General features: G+C 47.1%; 1 protein-coding gene across 9 annotated transcripts in view; it reads right to left on the bottom strand.

Annotated features, from left to right (window-relative positions):
* Window positions 1-25,175, bottom strand: part of EMCN (endomucin) — a 431,382-nt gene that overhangs the window by 325,993 nt on the left and 80,214 nt on the right. The window lies entirely within an intron of this gene.

Here is a 25,175-nt window from a genome sequence, read left to right as displayed (position 1 = left end):
CCACAGTGACCACCAGACAGTGCAGTTTTGTTTTATTTAATATATCCGTTCTCTGCCTGAAAAAAACGATACACACAGTGACTCAGTCACATACCATATCTGTGTGCACTGCTCAGCCCAGTGTGCTGCATCATCTATGTATATATATCTGACTGTGCTCAGCTCACACAGCTTATAATTGTGGGGGAGACTGGGGAGCACTGCAGTGCCAGTTATAGGTTATAGCAGGAGCCAGGAGTACATATTATATTAAAATTAAACAGTGCACACTTTTGCTGCAGGAGTGCCACTGCCAGTGTGACTGACCAGTGACCTGACCACACTGACCACCAGTATAGTTAGTAGTATACTATATTGTGATTGCCTGAAAAAGTTAAACACTCGTCGTGTGACTTCACTCGTGTGGTGTTTTTTTTTTTATTCTATAAAAAACTCATTCTGCTGACAGACAGTGTCCAGCAGGTCCGTCATTATATAATATATACCTGTCCGGCTGCAGTAGTGATATATATATATTTTTTATATCATTATTTATCATCCAGTCGCAGCAGACACAGTACGGTAGTTCACGGCTGTAGCTACCTCTGTGTCGGCACTCGGCAGTCCATCCATAATTGTATACCACCTACCCGTGGTTTTTTTTTCTTTCTTCTTTATACATACATACTACTACATCTCTTTATCAACCAGTCTATATTAGCAGCAGACACAGTACAGTACGGTAGTTCACGGCTGTAGCTACCTCTGTGTCGGCACTCGGCAGTCCGTCCATAATTGTATACCACCTACCCGTGGTTTTTTTTTCTTTCTTCTTTATACATACATACTACTACATCTCTTTATCAACCAGTCTATATTAGCAGCAGACACAGTACAGTACGGTAGTCCACGGCTGTAGCTACCTCTGTGTCGGCACTCGGCAGTCCGTCCATAATTGTATACCACCTACCCGTGGTTTTTTTTTCTTTCTTCTTTATACATACATACTACTACATCTCTTTATCAACCAGTCTATATTAGCAGCAGACACAGTACAGTGCGGTAGTTCACGGCTGTAGCTACCTCTGTGTCGGCACTCGGCAGTCCGTCCATAATTGTATACCACCTACCCGTGGTTTTTTTCTCTATCGTCCTAGTGGATGCTGGGGTTCCTGAAAGGACCATGGGGGAATAGCGGCTCCGCAGGAGACAGGGCACAAAAAGTAAAGCTTTAGGATCAGGTGGTGTGCACTGGCTCCTCCCCCTATGACCCTCCTCCAAGCCTCAGTTAGATTTTTGTGCCCGGCCGAGAAGGGTGCAATCTAGGTGGCTCTCCTAAAGAGCTGCTTAGAAAAGTTTAGCTTAGGTTTTTTATTTTACAGTGAGTCCTGCTGGCAACAGGATCACTGCAACGAGGGACTTAGGGGAGAAGAAGTGAACTCACCTGCGTGCAGGATGGATTGGCTTCTTTGGCTACTGGACATTAGCTCCAGAGGGACGATCACAGGTACAGCCTGGATGGTCACCGGAGCCTCGCCGCCGGCCCCCTTGCAGATGCTGAAACGAGAAGAGGTCCAGAATCGGCGGCAGAAGACTCCTCAGTCTTCTTAAGGTAGCGCACAGCACTGCAGCTGTGCGCCATTTCCTCTCAGCACACTTCACACGGCAGTCACTGAGGGTGCAGGGCGCTGGGAGGGGGGCGCCCTGGGAGGCAAATGAAAACCTTTTTTGGCTAAAAATACCTCACATATAGCCTCCGGGGGCTATATGGAGATATTTAACCCCTGCCAGAATCCATTAAAGAGCGGGAGACGAGCCCGCCGAAAAAGGGGCGGGGCCTATCTCCTCAGCACACAGCGCCATTTTCCCTCACAGAAAGGCTGGAGGGAAGGCTCCCAGGCTCTCCCCTGCACTGCACTACAGAAACAGGGTTAAAACAGAGAGGGGGGGCACTAATTTGGCGTTAGAAATATATAAAAGATGCTATAAGGGAAAACACTTATATAAGGTTGTCCCTATATAATTATAGCGTTTTTGGTGTGTGCTGGCAAACTTTCCCTCTGTCTCTCCAAAGGGCTAGTGGGTCCTGTCCTCTATCAGAGCATTCCCTGTGTGTGTGCTGTGTGTCGGTACGTGTGTGTCGACATATATGAGGACGATGTTGGTGAGGAGGCGGAGCAATTGCCTGTAATGGTGATGTCACTCTCTAGGGAGTCGACACCGGAATGGATGGCTTATTTAGGGAATTACGTGATAATGTCAACACGCTGCAAGGTCGGTTGACGACATGAGACGGCCGACAAACAATTAGTACCGGTCCAGACGTCTCAGAAACACCGTCAAGGGTTTTAAAACGCCCGTTTACTTTAGTCGGTCGACACAGACACAGACACGGACACTGAATCCAGTGTCGACGGTGAATAAACAAACGTATTCCTTATTAGGGCCACACGTTAAGGGCAATGAAGGAGGTGTTACATATTTCTGATACTACAAGTACCACAAAAGAGGGTATTATGTGGGATGTGAAAAAACTACCGTAGTTTTTCCTGAATCAGATAAATTAAATGAAGTGTGTGATGATGCGTGGGTTCCCCCCGATAGAAAATTATGGGCGGTATACCCTTTCCCGCCAGAAGTTAGGGCGCGTTGGGAAACACCCCTTAGGGTGGATAAGGCGCTCACACGCTTATCAAAACAAGTGGCGGTACCGTCTATAGATAGGGCCGTCCTCAAGGAGCCAGCTGACAGGAGGCTGGAAAATATCATAAAAAGTATATACACACATACTGGTGTTATACTGCGACCAGCGATCGCCTCAACCTGGATGTGCAGAGCTGGGGTGGCTTGGTCGGATTCCCTGACTAAAAATATTGATACCCTTGACAGGGACAGTATTTTATTGACTATAGAGCATTTAAAGGATGCATTTTCTATATATGCGAGATGCACAGAGGGATATTTGCACTCTGGCATCAAGAGTAAGTGCGATGTCCATATCTGCCAGAAGATGTTTATGGACACGACAGTGGTCAGGTGATGCAGATTCCAAACGGCACAAAGGTGTATTGCCGTATAAAGGAAGAGGAGTTATTTGGGGTCGGTCCATCGGACCTGGTGGCCACGGCAACTGCTGGAAAATCCACCGTTTTTACCCTAAGTCACATCTCTGCAGAAAAAGACACCGTCTTTTCAGCCTCAGTCCTTTCGTTTCTATAAGAGTCATATCTGCCCAGGGATAGAGGAAAGGGAAGAAGACTGCAGCAGGCAGCCCATTCCCAGGAACAGAAGCGTTCCACCGCTTCTGCCAAGCTCTCAGCATGACGCTGGGACCGTACAGGACCCCTGGATCCTACATGTAGTATCCCAGGGGTACAGATTGGAATGTCGAGACGTTTCCCCTTCGCAGGCTCCTGAAGTCTGGTTTACCAAGGTCTCCCTCCGACAAGGAGGCAGTATGGGAAACAATTCACAAGCTGTATTCCCAGCAGGTGATAATCAAATTACCCCTCCTACAACAAGAAAAGGGGTATTATTCCACATTATATTGTGGTACTGAAGCCAGAAGGCTAGGTGAGACCTATTCTAAATCTAAAAAAAAAAAAATTTGAACACTTACAAAGGTTCAAATCAAGATGGAGTCACTCAGAGCAGTGATAACGAACCAGGAAGAAGGGGACTATATAGTGTCCCGAGACATCAGGGATGCTTACCTCCATGTCCAAAATTTGCCCTTCTCACTAAGGGTACCTCAGGTTCGTGGTACAGAACTGTCACTATCAGTTTCAGACGCTGCCGTTTGGATTGTCCACGGCACCCCGGGTCTTTACCAAGGTAATGGCCGAAATTATGATTCTTCTTCGAAGAAAGGGCGTCTTAATTATCCCTTACTTGGACGATCTCCTGATAAGGGCAAAGTCCAGGGAACAGTTGGAGGTCGGAGTAACACTATCTCGGATACTGCTACAACAGCACGGGTGGATTCTAAATATTCCAAAATCGCAGCTGATCCCGACGACAAGTCTGCTGTGCCTAGGGATGATTCTGGACACAGTCCAGAAAAAGGTGTTTCTCCCGGAAGAGAAAGCCAGGGAGTTATCCGAGCTAGTCAGGAACCTCCTAAAATCAGTGCATCATTGCACAAGGGTCCTGGTAAAGATGGTGACTTCCTACGAAGCAATTCCATTCGGCAGATTTCACGCAAGAATTTTTCAGTGGGATCTGCTGGACAAATGGTCCGGATCGCATCTTCAGATGCATCAGCGGATAACCCTATATCCAAGGACAAGGGTGTCTCTCCTGTGGTGGTTACAGAGTGCTCATCTTCTAGAGGGCCGCAGATTCGGCATTCAGGATTGGATGCTGGTGACCACGGAGGCCAGCCCGAGAGGCTGGGGAGCAGTCACACAAGGAAAAAATTTCCAGGGAGTGTGATCAAGTCTGGAGACTTTTCTCCACATAAATATACTGGAGCTAAGGGTAAATTTATAATACTCTAAGCTTAGCAAGACCTCTGCTTCAAGGTCAGCCGGTATTGATCCAGTGGGAAAAACATCACGGCAGTCGCCCACGTAAATAGACAGGGCGGCACAAGAAGCAGGAGGGCAATGGCAAAAACTGCAAGGACTTTTCGCTGGGCGGAAAATCATGTGATAGCACTGTCAGCAGTGTTTCATTCCGGGTATGGAAACTGGGAAGCAGACTTCCTCAGCAGGCACGACCTCCACCCGGCAGAGTGGAAACTTCATCGGGAAGTTTTCCACATGATTGTAAACCGTTGGGAAATACCAAAGGTGGACATGATGGCGTCCCGTCTGAACAAAAAACGGGACAGGTATTGCGCCAGGTTAAGAGACCCTCAGGCAATAGCTGTGGACGTTCTGGTAACACCATGGATGTACCAGTCGGTGTATGTGTTCCATCCTCTGCTTCTCATACCTAAGGTACTGAGACTTATAAGACGTAGAGGAGTAAGAACTATACTCATGGTTCCGGATTGGCCAAGAAGGACTTGGTACCCGGAACTTCAAGAGATGCTCACAGAGGACTTATGGCCTCTGCCGCTAAGAAGGGACTTGTTTCAGCAAGTACCATGTCTGTTCCAAGACTTACCGCAGCTGCGTTTGACGGCATGGCGGTGGAACGCCGGATCCTAAGGGAAAAAGGCATTCCGGAAGAGGTCATTCCTACCCTGGTCAAAGCCAGAAAGGAGGTGACCGCACAACATTATCACCACATGTGGCAAAAATATGTTGCGTGGTGTGAGGCCAGAAAGGCCCCACGAAGAAATTTCAACTCGGTCGATTCCTGCATTTCCTGCAAACAGGAGTGTCTATGGGCCTCAAATTGGGGTCCATTAAGGTTCAAATTTCAGCCCTGTCGATTTTCTTCCAGAAAGAAGTGGCTTCAGTTCCTGAAGTCCAGAAGTTTGTCAAGGGAGTATTGCATATACAACCCCTTTTGTGCCTCCAGTGGCACTGTGGGATCTCAACGTAGTTCTGGGATTCCTCAAATCACATTGGTTTAAAACCAGTCAAATCTGTGGATTTGAAGCATCTCACGTGAAAAGTGACCATGCTCTTGGCCCTGGCCTGGATCAGGCGAGTGTCAAATTGGTGGTTTTTTTTCTCAAAAAAGCCCATATCTGGTTGTCCATTTGGACAGGGCAGAGCTGCGGACTCGTCCCCAGTTCTCTCCCTAAGGTGGTGTCAGTGTTTCACCTGAACCAGCTTATTTTGGTGCCTTGCGCCTGCTAGGGACTTGGAGGACTCCAGGTTGCTAGATGTTGTCAGGGCCCTGTAAATATAGGTTCCAGGACGGCTGGAGTCAGGAAAACTGACTTGCTGTTATCCTGTATGCACCCAACAAACTGGGTGCTCTTGCTTCTAAGCAGACTATTGCTAGTTGGATGTGTAATACAATTCAGCTTGCACATTCTGTGGCAGGCCTGCCACAGCCAAAATATGTAAATGCCCATTCCACAAGGAAGGTGGGCTTATCTTGGGCGGCTGCCCGAGGGGTCTCGGCTTTACAACTTTGCCGAGCGGCTATTTAGTCAGGGGCAAACACGTTGGTAAAATCCTACAAATTTGATACCCTGGCTAAGGAGGACCTGGAGTTCTCTCATTCGGTGCTGCAGAGTCATCCACACTCTCCCGCCCGTTTGGGAGCTTTGGTATTATCCCCATGGTCCTTTCAGGAACCCCAGCATCCACTAGGACGATAGAGAAAATAAGAATTTACTTACCGATAATTCTATTTCTCGGAGTCCGTAGTGGATGCTGGGCGCCCATCCCAAGTGCGGATTATCTGCAATACTTGTACATAGTTACAAAAATCGGGTTATTATTGTTGTGAGCCATCTTTTCAGAGGCTCCGCTGTTATCATACTGTTAACTGGGTTCAGATCACAGGTTGTACAGTGTGATTGGTGTGGCTGGTATGAGTCTTACCCGGGATTCAAAATCCTTCCTTATTGTGTACGCTCGTCCGGGCACAGTATCCTAACTGAGGCTTGGAGGAGGGTCATAGGGGGAGGAGCCAGTGCACACCACCTGATCCTAAAGCTTTACTTTTTGTGCCCTGTCTCCTGCGGAGCCGCTATTCCCCCATGGTCCTTTCAGGAACCCCAGCATCCACTACGGACTCCGAGAAATAGAATTATCGGTAAGTAAATTCTTATTTTTTCTTTCTTCTTTATACATACATACTACTACATCTCTTTATCAACCAGTCTATATTAGCAGCAGACACAGTACAGTACGGTAGTCCACGGCTGTAGCTACCTCTGTGTCGGCACTCGGCAGTCCGTCCATAATTGTATACTAGTATCCATCCATCTCCATTGTTTACCTGAGGTGCCTTTTAGTTGTGCCTATTAAAATATGGAGAACAAAAATGTTGAGGTTCCAAAATTAGGGAAAGATCAAGATCCACTTCCACCTCGTGCTGAAGCTGCTGCCACTAGTCATGGCCGAGACGATGAAATGCCAGCAACGTCGTCTGCCAAGGCCGATGCCCAATGTCATAGTACAGAGCATGTCAAATCCAAAACACCAAATATCAGTAAAAAAAGGACTCCAAAACCTAAAATAAAATTGTCGGAGGAGAAGCGTAAACTTGCCAATATGCCATTTACCACACGGAGTGGCAAGGAACGGCTGAGGCCCTGGCCTATGTTCATGGCTAGTGGTTCAGCTTCACATGAGGATGGAGGCACTCAGCCTCTCGCTAGAAAAATGAAAAGACTCAAGCTGGCAAAAGCAGTAGCACCGCAAAGAACTGTGCGTTCTTCGAAATCCCAAATCCACAAGGAGAGTCCAATTGTGTCGGTTGCGATGCCTGACCTTCCCAACACTGGACGTGAGGAGCATGCGCCTTCCACCATTTGCACGCCCCCTGCAAGTGCTGGAAGGAGCACCCGCAGTCCAGTTCCTGATAGTCAGATTGAAGATGTCAGTGTTGAAGTACACCAGGATGAGGAGGATATGGGTGTTGCTGGCGCTGGGGAGGAAATTGACCAGGAGGATTCTGATGGTGAGGTGGTTTGTTTAAGTCAGGCACCCGGGGAGACACCTGTTGTCCGTGGGAGGAATATGGCCGTTGACATGCCTGGTGAAAATACCAAAAAAATCAGCTCTTCGGTGTGGAACTATTTCAACAGAAATGCGGACAACAGGTGTCAAGCCGTGTGTTCCCTTTGTCAAGCTGTAATAAGTAGGGGTAAGGACGTTAACCACCTCGGAATATCCTCCCTTATACGTCACCTGCAGCGCATTCATAATAAGTCAGTGACAAGTTCAAAAACTTTGGGTGACAGCGGAAGCAGTCCACTGACCAGTAAATCCCTTCCTCTTGTAACCAAGCTCACGCAAACCACCCCACCAACTCCCTCAGTGTCAATTTCCTCCTTCCCCAGGAATGCCAATAGTCCTGCAGGCCATGTCACTGGCAATTCTGATGATTCCTCTCCTGCCTGGGATTTCTCCGATGCATCCTTGCGTGTAACGCCTACTGCTGCTGGCGCTGCTGTTGTTGCTGCTGGGAGTCGATGGTCATCCCAGAGGGGAAGTCGTAAGACCACTTTTACTACTTCCACCAAGCAATTGACTGTCCAACAGTCCTTTGCGAGGAAGATGAAATATCACAGCAGTCATCCTACTGCAAAGCGGATAACTGAGGCCTTGGCATCCTGGGTGGTGAGAAACGTGGTTCCGGTATCCATCATTACTGCAGAGCCAACTAGAGACTTGTTGGAGGTACTGTGTCCCCGGTACCAAATACCATCTAGGTTCCATTTCTCTAGGCAGGCGATACCGAAAATGTACACAGACCTCAGAAAAAGAGTCACCAGTGTCCTAAAAAATGCAGCTGTACCCAATGTCCACTTAACCACGGACATGTGGACAAGTGGAGCAGGGCAGGACTATATGACTGTGACAGCCCACTGGGTAGATGTATGGACTCCCGCCGCAAGAACAGCAGCGGCGGCACCAGTAGCAGCATCTCGCAAACGCCAACTCTTTCCTAGGCAGGCTACGCTTTGTATCACCGGTTTCCAGAATACGCACACAGCTGAAAACCTCTTACGGCAACTGAGGAAGATCATCGCGGAATGGCTTACCCCAATTGGACTCTCCTGTGGATTTGTGGCATCGGACAACGCCAGCAATATTGTGTGTGCATTAAATATGGGCAAATTCCATACCTTGAATTTGGTGGTGCAGAATTATTTAAAAAACGACAGGGGCGTGCAAGAGATGCTGTCGGTGGCCAGAAGAATTGCGGGACACTTTCGGCGTACAGGCACCACGTACAGAAGACTGGAGCACCACCAAAAACTACTGAACCTGCCCTGCCATCATCTGAAGCAAGAAGTGGTAACGAGGTGGAATTCAACCCTCTATATGCTTCAGAGGTTGGAGGAGCAGCAAAAGGCCATTCAAGCCTATACAATTGAGCACGATATAGGAGGTGGAATGCCCCTGTCTCAAGCGCAGTGGAGAATGATTTCAACGTTGTGCAAGGTTCTGCTGCCCTTTGAACTTGCCACACGTGAAGTCAGTTCAGACACTGCCAGCCTGAGTCAGGTCATTCCCCTCATCAGGCTTTTGCAGAAGAAGCTGGAGACATTGAAGGAGGAGCTAACACGGAGCGATTCCGCTAGGCATGTGGGACTTGTGGATGGAGCCCTTAATTCGCTTAACAAGGATTCACGGGTAGTCAATCTGTTGAAATCAGAGCACTACATTTTGGCCACCATGCTCGATCCTAGATTTAAAGCCTACCTTGGATCTCTCTTTCCGGCAGACACAAGTCTGCTGGGGTTGAAAGACCTGCTGGTGAGAAAATTGTCAAGTCAAGCGGAACGCGACCTGTCAACATCTCCTCCTTCACATTCTCCCGCAACTGGGGGTGCGAGGAAAAGGCTCAGAATTCCGAGCCCACCCGCTGGCGGTGATGCAGGGCAGTCTGGAGCGACTGCTGATGCTGACATCTGGTCCGGACTGAAGGACCTGACAACGATTACGGACATGTCGTCTACTGTCACTGCATATGATTCTCTCCCCATTGAAAGAATGGTGGAGGATTATATGAGTGACCGCATCCAAGTAGGCACGTCACACAGTCCATACTTATACTGGCAGGAAAAAGAGGCAATTTGGAGGCCCTTGCACAAACTGGCTTTATTCTACCTAAGTTGCCCTCCCACAAGTGTGTACTCCGAAAGAGTGTTTAGTGCCGCCGCTCACCTTGTCAGCAATCGGCGTACGAGGTTACATCCAGAAAATGTGGAGAAGATGATGTTCATTAAAATGAATTATAATCAATTCCTCCGCGGAGACATTGACCAGCAGCAATTGCCTCCACAAAGTACACAGGGAGCTGAGATGGTGGATTCCAGTGGGGACGAATTGATAATCTGTGAGGAGGGGGATGTACACGGTGATATATCGGAGGATGATGATGAGGTGGACATCTTGCCTCTGTAGAGCCAGTTTGTGCAAGGAGAGATTAATTGCTTCTTTTTTGGGGGGGGTCCAAACCAACCCGTCATATCAGTCACAGTCGTGTGGCAGACCCTGTCACTGAAATGATGGGTTGGTTAAAGTGTGCATGTCCTGTTTTGTTTATACAACATAAGGGTGGGTGGGAGGGCCCAAGGACAATTCCATCTTGCACCTCTTTTTTCTTTTCTTTTTCTTTGCGTCGTGTGCTGTTTGGGGAGGGTTTTTTGGAAGGGACATCCTGCGTGACACTGCAGTGCCACTCCTAAATGGGCCCGGTGTTTGTGTCGGCCACTAGGGTCGCTTATCTTACTCACACAGTCAGCTACCTCATTGCGCCTCTTTTTTTCTTTGCGTCATGTGCTGTTTGGGGAGGGTTTTTTGGAAGGGCCATCCTGCGTGACACTGCAGTGCCACTCCTAGATGGGCCCGGTGTTTGTGTCGGCCACTAGGGTCGCTAATCTTACTCACACAGCTACCTCATTGCGCCTCTTTTTTTCTTTGCGTCATGTGCTGTTTGGGGAGGGTTTTTTTGCAAGGGACATCCTGCGTGACACTGCAGTGCCACTCCTAAATGGGCCCGGTGTTTGTGTCGGCCACTACGGTCGCTAATCTTACTCACACAGCTACCTCATTGCGCCTCTTTTTTTCTTTGCGTCATGTGCTGTTTGGGGAGGGTTTTTTGGAAGGGACATCCTGCGTGACACTGCAGTGCCACTCCTAGATGGGCCCGGTGTTTGTGTCGGCCACTAGGGTCGCTAATCTTACTCACACAGCTACCTCATTGCGCCTCTTTTTTTCTTTGCGTCATGTGCTGTTTGGGGAGGGTTTTTTGGAAGGGACATCCTGCGTGACACTGCAGTGCCACTCCTAAATGGGCCCGGTGTTTGTGTCGGCCACTACGGTCGCTAATCTTACTCACACAGCTACCTCATTGCGCCTCTTTTTTTCTTTGCGTCATGTGCTGTTTGGGGAGGGTTTTTTGGAAGGGACATCCTACGTGACACTGCAGTGCCACTCCTAGATGGGCCCGGTGTTTGTGTCGGCCACTAGGGTCGCTAATCTTACTCACACAGCTACCTCATTGCGCCTCTTTTTTTCTTTGCGTCATGTGCTGTTTGGGGAGGGTTTTTTGGAAGGGACATCCTGCGTGACACTGCAGTGCCACTCCTAAATGGGCCCGGTGTTTGTGTCGGCCACTACGGTCGCTAATCTTACTCACACAGCTACCTCATTGCGCCTCTTTTTTTCTTTGCGTCATGTGCTGTTTGGGGAGGGTTTTTTGGAAGGGACATCCTACGTGACACTGCAGTGCCACTCCTAGATGGGCCCGGTGTTTGTGTCGGCCACTAGGGTCGCTAATCTTACTCACACAGCTACCTCATTGCGCCTCTTTTTTTCTTTGCGTCATGTGCTGTTTGGGGAGGGTTTTTTGGAAGGGACATCCTGCGTGACACTGCAGTGCCACTCCTAAATGGGCCCGGTGTTTGTGTCGGCCACTAGGGTCGCTAATCTTACTCACACAGCTACCTCATTGCGCCTCTTTTTTTCTTTGCGTCATGTGCTGTTTGGGGAGGGTTTTTTGGAAGGGACATCCTGCGTGACACTGCAGTGACACTCCTAGATGGGCCAGGTGTTTGTGTCGGCCACTAGGGTCGCTTAGCTTAGTCATCCAGCGACCTCGGTGCAAATTTTAGGACTAAAAATAATATTGTGAGGTGTGAGGTATTCAGAATAGACTGAAAATGAGTGGAAATTATGGTTTTTGAGGTTAATAATAATATGGGATCAAAATGACCCCCAAATTCTATGATTTAAGCTGTTTTTTAGGGTTTTTTGAAAAAAAACACCCGAATTCAAAACACACCCGAATCCGACAAAAAAAATTCGGTGAGGTTTTGCCAAAACGCGGTCGAACCCAAAACACGGCCGCGGAACCGAACCCAAAACCAAAACACAAAACCCGAAAAATTTCAGGCGCTCATCACTAATTCTAACACTGTCTTTCTTGGTCTTTACAAGCAACCTACTATTCCTGGTAACAATAAAGATTGAGGAATTTATAGATGGAGTTGCATGCACATGTGTAGTGAACTAATTCTGAAATGATCTACTTAAGGGGTCCATGTATTGTCTGGGCACTTACTGTGGAGTAAAAGCAGCTCCTGCTTTGGCTGCTACGACAGTGAAGCAGGAGCCGGCTACTGTGATTGCCAGTAATAATAGACTCGCCAGGAGAGTGAGCAGAATTCACCCCACAGTGGTGCAAGCAGACAGCACAGACACTGGACTCACCCTGTCTCCTGTGTCCTGTCCTGTGCAGCTGCAGCAGATAGATTTTTGTTTAAACAAACTTTATTGACAATCGGCTAAAGTGAAAGAGCTCCCTTCCTGCTTCTACAAGTGTGGAACAGCTGTTTTTGTTAACTGCAGTTGGCAATACCAGCACTGGAGAAGACAACCGACGGCAGGGACAGATTGGGGCTGCGATTTGGCCTTGGCATTTGTGACGCGCACGCGAAGGCACAAGCGCACGTCACAGGGAGGGCGACCGGGCACAATGCATATGGGCATGCCGCGAGTCAGGGAGCATGGACTCACGGCATGATCCCATTCCCATGGAAACACACAGAGCCTTCCCAGGTCTCTGTGGGACCGGACCAGCCCACCTGCCCATCGGCCCTTCTGGCATATTCCAGAATTGCAGATGGTTAGTCCCTCTAGAACCAGTGTGGACACCTGAGTGTACTTGCACCCCCACATATGATGGCACAATATACTATAATATAATATACTTATTTTATTATAGGAGATTCGTATCCCTCAGTGAGTTATAATTAGAGATGAGCAGGTTCGGTTCCTCGGGATCTGAACCCCCCCGAACTTCACCCATTTTACACGATTCCGAGGCGGACTCGAATCTTCCCGCCTTGCTCGGTTAACCCGAGCGCGCCCAAACGTCATCATCCCGCTGTCGGATTCTCGCGAGATTCGTATTCTATTTAAGGAGCCGCGCGTCGCCGCCATTTTCACTCGTGCATTGGAGATGATAGGGAGAGGACGTGTGCAGCGTTCTCTCAGTTGTGTTCAGTGTGCTGCAAATATCTGTGCTCAGTGTGCTGCAAATATCTGTGCTCAGTGTGCTTGCAAATATCTGTGCTCAGTGTGCTGAAAATATCTACGTACTCTGCTGAAAAACGCTCCATATCTGTGCTCAGTGTGCTGCAAATATCTGTGCTCAGTGTGCTTTATTTTGGGGACTGGGGACCACCAGTATTATATAGTAGGAGGACAGTGCAGAGTTTTGCTGACCAGTGACCACCAGTATTATACGTTCTCTGCATGAAAAACGCTCCATATCTGTGCTGCATTGTAGTATCAAGTAGGAGGACAGTGCAGAATTTTGCTGACCAGTGACCACCAGTATTATATCAGTACGGTACAGTAGTCCACTGCTCTACCTACCTCTGTGTCGTCAAGTATACTATCCATCCATACCTGTGGTGCATTTTAGTTGTTGTGCGCAGTAGTAGGAGGACAGTGCATAATTTTGCTGACCACCAGTATATAATATATAGCAGTACGATACAGTAGGCCACTGCTCTACCTACCTCTGTGTCGTCAAGTATACTATCCATCTATACCTGTGGGGCATTTTAGTTGTTGTGCGCAGTAGTAGGAGGACAGTGCAGAATTTTGCTGACCAGTGACCACCAGTATTATATCAGTACGGTACAGTAGTCCACTGCTCTACCTACCTCTGTGTCGTCAAGTATACTATCCATCCATACCTGTGGTGCATTTTAGTTGTTGTGCGCAGTAGTAGGAGGACAGTGCATAATTTTGCTGACCACCAGTATATAATATATAGCAGTACGGTACAGTAGGCCACTGCTCTACCTACCTCTGTGTCGTCAAGTATACTATCCATCCATTCCTGTGGTGCATTTTAGTTGTTGTGCGCAGTAGTAGGAGGACAGTGCATAATTTTGCTGACCACCAGTATATAATATATAGCAGTACGGTACAGTAGGCCACTGCTCTACCTACCTCTGTGTCGTCAAGTATACTATCCATCCATACCTGTGGTGCATTTTAGTTGTTGTGCGCAGTAGTAGTAGGACAGTGCATAATTTTGCTGATCACCAGTATATAATATATAGCAGTACAGTACAGTAGTCCACTGCTCTACCTACCTCTGTGTCGTCAAGTATACTATCCATCCATACCTGTGGTGCATTTTAGTTGTTGTGCGCAGTAGTAGGAGGACAGTGCAGAATTTTGCTGACCACCAGTATATAATATATAGCTGTACGGTACAGTAGTCCACTGCTCTACCTACCTCTGTGTCGTCAAGTATACTATCCATCCATACCTGTGGTGCATTTTAGTTGTTGTGCGCAGTAGTAGGAGGACAGTGCATAATTTTGCTGACCACCAGTATATAATATATAACAGTACGTTACAGTAGGCCACTGCTCTACCTAGCTCTTTGTCGTCAAGTATACTATCCATCCATACCTGTGGTACATTTTAGTTTTGCGCAGTATATATAGTAGGAGGACAGTGCATAATTTTGCTGACCACCAGTATATAATATATAGCAGTACGGTACAGTAGTCCACTGCTCTACCTCTGTGTCGTCAAGTATACTATCCATCCATACCTGTGGTACATTTTAGTTGTTGTGCGCAGTAGTAGGAGGACAGTGCATAATTTTGCTGACCACCAGTATATAATATATAGCAGTACGGTACAGTAGTCCACTGCTCTACCTACCTCTGTTTCGTCAAGTATACTATCCATCCATACCTGTGGTGCATTTTAGTTTTGCGCAGTATATATAGTAGGAGGACAGTGCATAATTTTGCTGACCACCAGTATATAATATATAGCAGTACGGTACAGTAGTCCACTGCTCTACCTCTGTGTCGTCAAGTATACTACAAAAGTTCAGTAAAATGACCCAAAAATCAAAATTAAAAGCGCCTGAGGAGAAGCGGAAACTTGCCAATATGCCATTTACGACACAGAGTGGCAAGGAACGGCTAAGGCCCTGGCCTATGTTCATGGCTAGTGGTTCAGATTCACATGAGGATGGAAGCACTCATCCTCTCGCTAGAAAACTGCAGTGCCACTCCTAGATGGGCCAGGTGTTTGTGTCGGCCACTTGGGTCACTTAGCTTAGTCCCACAGCTACGTACCTTGGTGCACCTCTTTTTTTCTTTGCATCATGTGCTGTTTGGGGACTATTTTTTGAATCTGCCATCCTGTCTGACACTGCAGTGCCACTCCTAGATGAGCCAGGTGTTTGTGTCAGCCACTTGGGTCGCTTAGCTTAGTCACACAGCTACCTTGGTGCACCTCTTTTTTTCTTTGCATCATGTGCTGTTTGGGGACTATTTTTTAAATCTGCCATCCTGTCTGACACTGCAGTGCCACTCCTAGATGGGCCAGGTGTTTGTGTCGGCCACTTGGGTCGCTTAGCTTAGTCACACAGCGACCTTGGTGCACCTCTTTTTTTATTTGCATCATGTGCTGTTTGGGGACTATTTTTTAAATCTGCCATCCTGTCTGACACTGCAGTGCTACTCCTAGATGGGCCAGGTGTTTGTGTCGGCCACTTGGGTCGCTTAGCTTACTCACACAGCTACCTCATTGCACCTCTTTTTTTCTTTGCATCATGTGCTGTATGGGGACTATTTTTTAAATCTGCCATCCTGTCTGACACTGCAGTGCCACTCCTAGATGGGCCAGGAGTTTGTGCCGGCCACTTGGGTCGCTTAGCTTATTCATCCAGCGACCTCGGTGCAAATTTTAGGACTAAAAATAATATTGTGAGGTGTGAGGTGTTCAGAATAGACTGGAAATGAGTGGAAATTATGGTTATTGAAGTTAATAATACTATGGGATCAAAATGACCCCCAAATTCTAAGATTTTAAGCTGTGTTTGAGGGGTTTTTGTAAAAAAAACACCCGAATCCAAAACACACCCGAATCCGACAAAAAAATTTCAGGGAAGTTTTGGCAAAACGCGTCCGAATCCAAAACACGGCCGCGGAACCGAATCCAAAACCAAAACACAAAACCCGAAAAATGTCCGGTGCACATCACTAGTTATAATATATATCTATATCTATATATATATATATATATATATATATATATATATATATACATATATCCATACAAAAAAAGGTGTTTGCAGAAGAGTCCTCAGAGTGCCTTGCTTTTTTTGTATGGATATATGGATGTCTCTGCATTAGGCACCAGGACCAGTTGATATTGCAGCGAGGAGTGCCGGCTGAATTGGATCAGTATATATATACATAGATAGAGAGAGAGAGAGAGAGAGAGAGAGAGAGAGAGAGAGAAAATGAGAAATAGCGCCTTCTAGTGCAGTAAATAGGAACCTGGTTTTCGAATACCTTCACCAGTATAATACACCCTTAGAAATGCATAAGTACCAGTTCAAGTGGACATATCCACTTCTTGTGTCACATAAATCCGGTGGGTAATCGCAACCAGGATGGTTTTCTTCACCATAGAAGAACCTCGTATATCTCCAGTCCCGATTCGGTTGAAGAACTAGAAAATAAATGTACTTCTGTTTTTTCATACGCAGCCAGATTCCTCATTTATTCCTGCTATTGGCAGGTGGGGTGAGTGTTTTGTTTCTTTAAAATGTTTCTGGATTGCTCTCCACAATGTTTGTGCTCAAACATTGTGGAGAGCAATCCAGAAACATTTATTTTCTAGTTCTTCAACCGAATCGGGACTAGAGATATACGAGGTTCTTCTATGGTGAAGAAAACCATCCTGGTTGCGATTACCCACCGGATTTATGTGACACAAGTGGATATGTCCACTTGAACTGGTACTTATGCATTTCTAAGGGTGTATTATACTGGTGAAGGTATTCGAAAACCAGGTTCCTATTTACTGCACTAGAAGGCGCTATTTCTCATTTTTTCTAGATTCATTGTTTTTTGGACCATTTGGAACATCGGTTCACCTGGAGGAAAAGCTGCCACCCTCAATATAGGGGAAAGCGGAAGGATTATTTATATGAACTTGAAGTAATTCTAAAGACTATATACATCTGTTCTGTGTGGGTGGTGTAGCGCTTGAAACCACTACTTTATATATATATATATATATATATATATATATATATATATATATATATATTAGGCAATTCTTTCCGGCACTCCGGTCATTCCAATAACCGGCTCCAGTGCCCTCCTCTGGGGTGCGATTCCTGGATACATGGATGTCCAATACAACAGGCGGCACTCAGAGACTTGTACGTCTGAAGAAGGGGAGAAGTCCCTGAAACATCACCATAATAAAGCACACCCCACGGGGTATTTATGCATTTATACAACTAAGAACAAGTCTCTGAGCGCCGCCTGTTGTTTTGGACATCCATATATATATATATATATATATATATACATACATATATATACATATATCAGTATTAGGCTTTGAGAGAATTATATATATATATATATATATGCACAGTATGTAGATATATGCACACATATACATATTTTTCAGACTGTTATTAATTTTAATATTTTAATATACCCTATTTAATTTAGAAATTCTCTGAATAGTATATTTATCATAAATAATACAATTGTTTGGTTATATGGTTCACAAGGCACCAGTTATGGGCTAAGGAATTTCTGTAAAAGTTCCATTATTATTTGTGGGGCGGAGAACCCCACATTCCTGGATAGCAGCAGACAAGGTAGCTTGTTTTATAGGGATGTAGTTATGTGACCAGCGGTCAGGAGACTGCCGGTCACAATACCTCATCATACATCCCGCCCCCTCAGAATGCTGACTAGCAGGGACTATTCCCACTCGTAGAGTGGGTATAGACCCTGTGGCAAGCGCAGCTCACCACCGAGCCCGCAAGGGACTTGTTGCGTTTGTCGTCCCCCCTGCCGGCATTCCGCTGCCGGGATCCCGGCGGAGGTATGATAAGACCGCCGGTCATGCATACCCCACCCGTTTTATGAACACAAGCACAGCCCCTTCTTTTACGACATTTCTAAATAGTAATTTGTTAGGAATTCATATTGAAATGTGAAAGAAAAAAGGAATAAGCATATATAATGACTGTATATCAAGCAAGTTACAGTATTTCTATCACAGATTTAATATTTTCTTAGCCTGTTTTTACATTATTTTATTGTGGCATTTGGGGGCTTTAGGATTGGCAGCTTATGGGGTATATTCAATTAGGATCAAAAACTGCCGTCTGTCAAAAAGACAGCAGTTTCAGTTTTCGACTTTTTAATGTCGAATCGTGATTCGACCTATTCAGTCCCAGCAGCTTTTATTCGACAAGTCATAGAATTCGACTTGTCGAATAGTACGTGAATCGGCAGTATAGCTGCCGATTCACGTACTTTTGAGTGAAACGGGGCCAAATTCGACAGGAGTTCGACAGGCCGACATAAACCAGAGGAGGAAAGGGGGGGGGAAAGCCGTGGGGAGAAGGGGGACAGCCGCGGGCAGACAGTGGAGAGCAGCGCTACAGCCAGGGCCGGTTCGAGGGCCCTCTGCGCCTCGGGCAGGAAATGGTGGCGTGGCTTAATACAGGGGGCGTGGTCAGTTACGCCCCCTGTACAGTAGTAGCGCCGCTTAAATGCTGAGCGGTGCGCGATGACGTCATCGTGCACCGCACAGCAAAAGGTCCTCTCCACGAAGGGAAACTAGACGCGTAGCGTCTAGTTCCCTTCGTGGGGAGGACCTTTGCTGTGCGGTGCGCGATGATGCCATCGCGCGCCGCTCAGCAAAAGTCCTCTCCACGAAGGGAAACTAGACGCTACGCGACAAATGCATGTCGTAATGGATCCGACCCTAATGCATGTCGTAATGGATCCGACCCTAATTCATGTAGTATTTCCTTTTTCATCTTATGTTGTGATTTTAATAATCATTTTTTTAAGCAATTTGGAAAATAACAATAGTGCTTTTAAACCAGTTCCAAAAATAAATTAAATTCCACCACAGATACTGTATAACCATTTTTAAGATTAAAGTGATTTAAACACACAGCCCTTTGTTTGAATTTAGCAATTATAATAAGAATTTACTTACCGATAATTCTATTTCTCGGAGTCCGTAGTGGATGCTGGGGTTCCTGAAAGGACCATGGGGAATAGCGGCTCCGCAGGAGACAGGGCACAAAAGTAAAGCTTTTACAGGTCAGGTGGTGTGTACTGGCTCCTCCCCCTATGACCCTCCTCCAGACTCCAGTTAGGTACTGTGCCCGGACGAGCGTACACAATAAGGGAGGATTTTGAATCCCGGGTAAGACTCATACCAGCCACACCAATCACACCGTACAACTTGTGATCTAAACCCAGTTAACAGTATGATAACAGAGGAGCCTCTGAAAGATGGCTTCCTAAACAATAACCCGAATTAGTTAACAATAACTATGTACAAGTATTGCAGATAATCCGCACTTGGGATGGGCGCCCAGCATCCACTACGGACTCCGAGAAATAGAATTATCGGTAAGTAAATTCTTATTTTCTCTATCGTCCTAAGTGGATGCTGGGGTTCCTGAAAGGACCATGGGGATTATACCAAAGCTCCCAAACGGGCGGGAGAGTGCGGATGACTCTGCAGCACCGAATGAGAGAACTCCAGGTCCTCCTTTGCCAGGGTATCAAATTTGTAAAAATTTACAAACGTGTTCTCCCCTGACCACGTAGCTGCTCGGCAGAGTTGTAATGCCGAGACCCCTCGGGCAGCCGCCCAAGATGAGCCCACCTTCCTTGCGGAATGGGCCTTAACAGATTTAGGCTGTGGCAGGCCTGCCACAGAATGTACAAGTTGAATTTTGTTACAAATCCAACGAGCAATCGACTGCTTAGAAGCAGGTGCACCCAACTTGTTGGGTGCATACAGTATAAACAGCGAGTCAGATTTTCTGACTCCAGCCGTCCTTTAAATGTATATTTTTAAGGCTCTGACAACGTCCAACAACTTGGAGTCCTTCAAGTCGTCTGTAGCCGCAGGCACTACAATAGGCTGGTTCAGGTGAAACGCTGATACCACCTTAGGGAGAAAATGCGGACGCGTCCGCAGCTCTGCCCTATGTCGAATGGAAAATTAAATAAGGGCTTTTATAAAACAAAGCCGCCAGTTCAGATACTCTCCCGGCCGAAGCCAGGGCCAGTAACATAGTCACTTTCCATGTGAGATATTTCAAATCCACATTCTTTAGTGGTTCAAACCAATTGGATTTGAGGAAATCTAAAACTACATTTAGATCCCACGGTGCCACCTTAGGCACCACAGGAGGCTGTATATGCAGTACTCCTTTGATAAAAATCTGGACCTCAGGGACTGAGGCCAATTCTTTTTGGAAGAATATTGATAGGGCCGAAATTTGAACCTTAATAGATCCCAATTTGAGACCCATAGACAATCCTGATTGCAGGAAATGTAGGAAAACGACCCAGTTGAAATTCCTCCATCGGAGCACTCCGCTGCTCGCACCACGCAACATATTTTCGCCAAATACGGCGATAATGCTTCGCGGTGACTTCCTTCCTTGCCTTTATCAAGGTAGGAATGACTTCTTCTGGAATGCCTTTTCCTTTTAGGATCTGGCATTCAAACGCCATGCCGTCAAACGCAGCCGCGGTAAGTCTTGAAAAAGACAAGGACCCTGCTGAAGCAGGTCCCTTCTCAGAAGTAGAGGCCACGGATCGTCCGTGACCATCTCTTGAAGTTCCGGGTACCAAGTCCTTCTTGGCCAATCCGGAGCCACTAGTCTTACTCCTCTTTGCCGTATAATCCTCAATACCTTTGGTATGAGAGGCAGAGGAGGAAACACATATACCGACTGGTACACCCAAGGTGTTACCAGCGCGTCCACAGCTATTGCCTGCGGATCTCTTGACCTGGCGCAATACCTGTCCAGTGTTTTGTTGAGGCGAGACGCCATCATGTCCACCATTGGTTTTACCCAACGGTTTAATAGCATGTGGAAAACTTCTGGATGAAGTCCCCACTCTCCCGGGTGAAGGTCGTGTCTGCTGAGGAAGTCTGCTTCCCAGTTGTCCACGCCCGGGATGAATACTGCTGACAGTGCTATCACGTGATTCTCCGCCCAGCGAAGGATCCTGGCAGCTTCTGCCATTGCCCTCCTGCTTCTTGTGCCGCCCTGTCTGTTTACATGGGCGACTGCCGTGATGTTGTCCGACTGGATCAACACCGGTCTTCCTTGAAGCAGAGGTTCCGCCTGGCTTAGAGCATTGTAGATTGCTCTTAGTTCCAGAATGCTTATGTGAAGAGACTTTTTCAGGCTCGACCACACTCCCTGGAAATTTCTTCCCTGTGTGACTGCTCCCCAGCCTCTCAGGCTGGCATCCGTGGTCACCAGGATCCAATCCTGCATGCCGAATCTGCGGCCCTCCAATAGATGAGCCTCCTGCAACCACCACAGAAGGGATACCCTTGTCCTCGGCGACAGGGTTATCCGCAGGTGCATCTGAAGATGCGACCCTGACCATTTGTCCAACAGATCCCTTTGCATGGAATCTGCCGAAAGGGATTGCTTCGTAAGAAGCTACCATTTTTTCCCAGGACTCTTGTGCATTGATGTACAGACACCTTTCCTGGTTTTAGGAGGTTCCTGACCAGGTCAGATAACTCCTTGGCTTTTTCTTCGGGAAGAAAAACCTTTTTCTGAACTGTGTCCAGAATCATCCCCAGGAACAGCAGACGAGTTGTCGGCATTAATTGGGATTTTGGAATATTCAGAATCCATCCGTGCTGCTTTAGCACCTCTTGAGATAGTGCTAAACCCATCTCTAGCTGTTCTCTGGACCTTGCCCTTATTAGGAGATCGTCCAAGTATGGGATAATTAATACGCCTTTTCTTCGAAGAAGAAATATTATCTCGGCCATTACCTTTGTAAAGACCCGAGGTGCCGTGGACAAACCAAACGGCAGCGTCTGAAACTGATAGTGACAGTTTTGTACAACGAACCTGAGGTACCCCTGGTGTGAGGGGTAATTGGAACGTGGAGATACGCATCCTTGATGTCCAAGGATACCATAAAGTCCCCTTCTTCCAGGTTCGCTATCACTGCTCTGAGTGACTCCATCTTGAACTTGAACTTCTTTATGTACAGGTTCAAGGACTTCAGATTTAGAATAGGCCTTACCGAGCCATCCGGCTTCGGTACCACAAAAAGAGTGGAATAATACCCCTTCCCTTGTTGTAGAAGAGGTACCTTGACTATCACCTGCTGAGAATACAGCTTGTGAATGGCTTCCAAAACCGTCTCCCTTTCTGAGGGGGACGTTGGTAAAGCAGACTTCAGGAAACGGCGAGGTGGCTCTGTCTCTAATTTCAACCTGTACCCCTGAGATATTATCTGCAGGATCCAGGGATTTACCTGCGAGTGAGCCCACTGCGCGCTGTAATTCTTGAGACGACCGCCTACCGCCCCCGAGTCCGCTTGCGAAGCCCCAGCGTCATGCTGAGGCTTTTGTAGAAGCCGGGGAGGGCTTCTGTTCCTGGGAAGGAGCTGCCTGTTGCTGTCTCTTCCCTCGTCCTCTGCCTCGTGGCAGATATGAATAGCCCTTTGCTCTCTTATTTTTAAAGGAACGAAAGGGCTGCGGTTGAAAGGTCGGTGCCTTTTTCTGTTGGGGAGTGACTTGAGGTAGAAAGGTGGATTTCCCGGCCGTAGCCGTGGCCACCAAATCCGATAGACCGACCCCAAATAACTCCTCTACGCATCGCCTGTCCACTGTCGTGTCCATAAAGCTCTTCTGGCCGAAATGGACATAGCACTTACCCGTGATGCCAGTGTGCAGATATCTCTCTGTGCATCACGCATATAAAGAAATGCATCCTTTATTTGTTCTAACGACAGTAAAATATTGTCCCTGTCCAGGGTATCAATATTTTCGATCAGGGACTCTGACCAAACTAACCCAGCACTGCACATCCAGGCAGTCGCAATAGCTGGTCGTAGTATAACACCTGCATGTGTGTATATACCTTTTTGGATATTTTCCATCCTCCTATCTGATGGATCTTTAAGTGCGGCCGTCTCAGGAGAGGGTAACGCCACTTGTTTTGATAAGCGTGTTAGCGCTTTGTCCACCCTAGGAGGTGTTTCCCAGCGCTCCCTAACCTCTGGCGGGAAAGGGTATAAAGCCAATAACTTCTTTGAAATTAGCAGTTTTTTATCGGGGCACCCCACGCTTCATCACACACGTCATTTAATTCTTCTGATTCGGTAAAAACTACTGGTAGTTTTTTCACACCCCACATAATACCCTGTTTAGTGGTACCTGTAGTATCAGCTAAATGTAACATCTCCTTTATTGCCAAAATCATATAACGTGTGGCCCTACTGGAAAATACGGTTGATTCGTCACCTTCACCACCGGAATCAGTGCCTGTGTCTGGGTCTGTGTCGACCGACTGAGGCAAGGGGCGTTTTACAGCCCCTGACGGTGTTTGAGGCGCCTGGACAGGCACTAATTGAGTGTCCGGCCGCCTCATGTCGGCAAACGACTGCTTAAGCGAGTTGACGCTATCCCGTAATTCCACAAATAAAGGCATCCATTCTGGTGTCGACCCCCTAGGAGGTGACATCCTCATATTTGGCAATTGCTCCGCCTCCACACCAATAACGTCCTCATACATGTCGACACACACGTACCGACACACAGCAGACACACAGGGAATGCTCTATACGAAGACAGGACCCACTAGCCCTTTGGGGAGACAGAGGGAGAGTCTGCCAGCACACACCAAAAAGCGCTATATATGACAGGGATAGCCTTATGATTAAGTGCTCCCTTATAGCTGCTTTTATATTAATATATTGCCATTTATTTTGCCCCCCCTCTCTGTTATACCCTGTTTCTGTAGTGCAGGGGAGAGACCTGGGAGCCTTCCTGACCAGCGGAGCTGTGACAGAAAATGGCGCCGTGTGCTGAGGAGATAGGCCCCGCCCCTTTTTCGGCGGGCTCGTCTCCCGCTATTTAGTACATTTAGGCAGGGGTAAATATCTCCATATAGCCTCTGGGGCTATATGTGAGGTATTTTTAGCCTTTTTAAAGGTTTTCATTTGCCTCCCAGGGCGCCCCCCCCCCAGCGCCCTGCACCCTCAGTGACTGCCGTGTGAAGTGTGCTGAGAGGAAAATGGCGCACAGCTGCAGTGCTGTGCGCTACCTTAAGAAGACTGCAGGAGTCTTCAGCCGCCGATTCTGGACCTCTTCTTGCTTCAGCATCTGTGAGGGGGCCGGCGGCGTGGCTCCGGTGACCATCCAGGCTGTACCTGTGATCGTCCCTCTGGAGCTTCATGTCCAGTAGCCAAGAAGCCAATCCATCCTGCACGCAGGTGAGTTCACTTCTTCTCCCCTCTGTCCCTCGTTGCAGTGATCCTGTTGCCAGCAGGAATCACTGTAAAATAAAAAACCTAAGCTAAACTCTCTAAGCAGCTCTTTATGAGAGCCACCTAGAATTGCACCCTTCTCGGCCGGGCACAAAAATCTAACTGGAGTCTGGAGGAGGGTCATAGGGGGAGGAGCCAGTACACACCACCTGACCTGTAAAAGCTTTACTTTTGTGCCCTGTCTCCTGCGGAGCCGCTATTCCCCATGGTCCTTTCAGGAACCCCAGCATCCACTTAGGACGATAGAGAAAGTATGTAAAAATGTAAATTAGGTCCATAAAATGTAAATGTATCAATTTAATTTGCAACCAAACAAACTCCTAAATGTCCTCTAAAGACAATATAAATCTTGAATGTTTTGATTGAGAAATTTAAAAGTAATTCAGGGAAAATGATGAAAATGGACATGGTCACAAAGATGTTGTGAAGGGGTTAAACATGCTCTTCTCATTTATTTTTTATTAGTATTTTAAATGAACAATAAATGCAGTGTAATTAGGTTCATTTAAGAGTACAGTATATCCTAGATTTTCATTATTCATATTATAGTCATGGGTTAAAGTGAGCTGGAACGGGGCGAAACTGCGCTCCATCAGTTCCATTTGGACACAGAACCAGTTCCGCCTCCTCTGCCTCACCTAACCCGATGTCAGCCCGGCATGCAGGAAAATTCCGGGTGCCCGCTGAGATTATGTTACCAGAGGGAGCCCGGCTCGGAGTTACTATTGCG

This window comes from Pseudophryne corroboree, chromosome 1 (assembly GCF_028390025.1).
Source record: "Pseudophryne corroboree isolate aPseCor3 chromosome 1, aPseCor3.hap2, whole genome shotgun sequence".
NCBI classification, from domain to species: Eukaryota; Metazoa; Chordata; class Amphibia; order Anura; family Myobatrachidae; genus Pseudophryne; species Pseudophryne corroboree.
The sequence above is the reverse complement of the archived record's forward strand: the minus strand, read 5'-3'. Positions and strand labels throughout refer to the sequence as shown.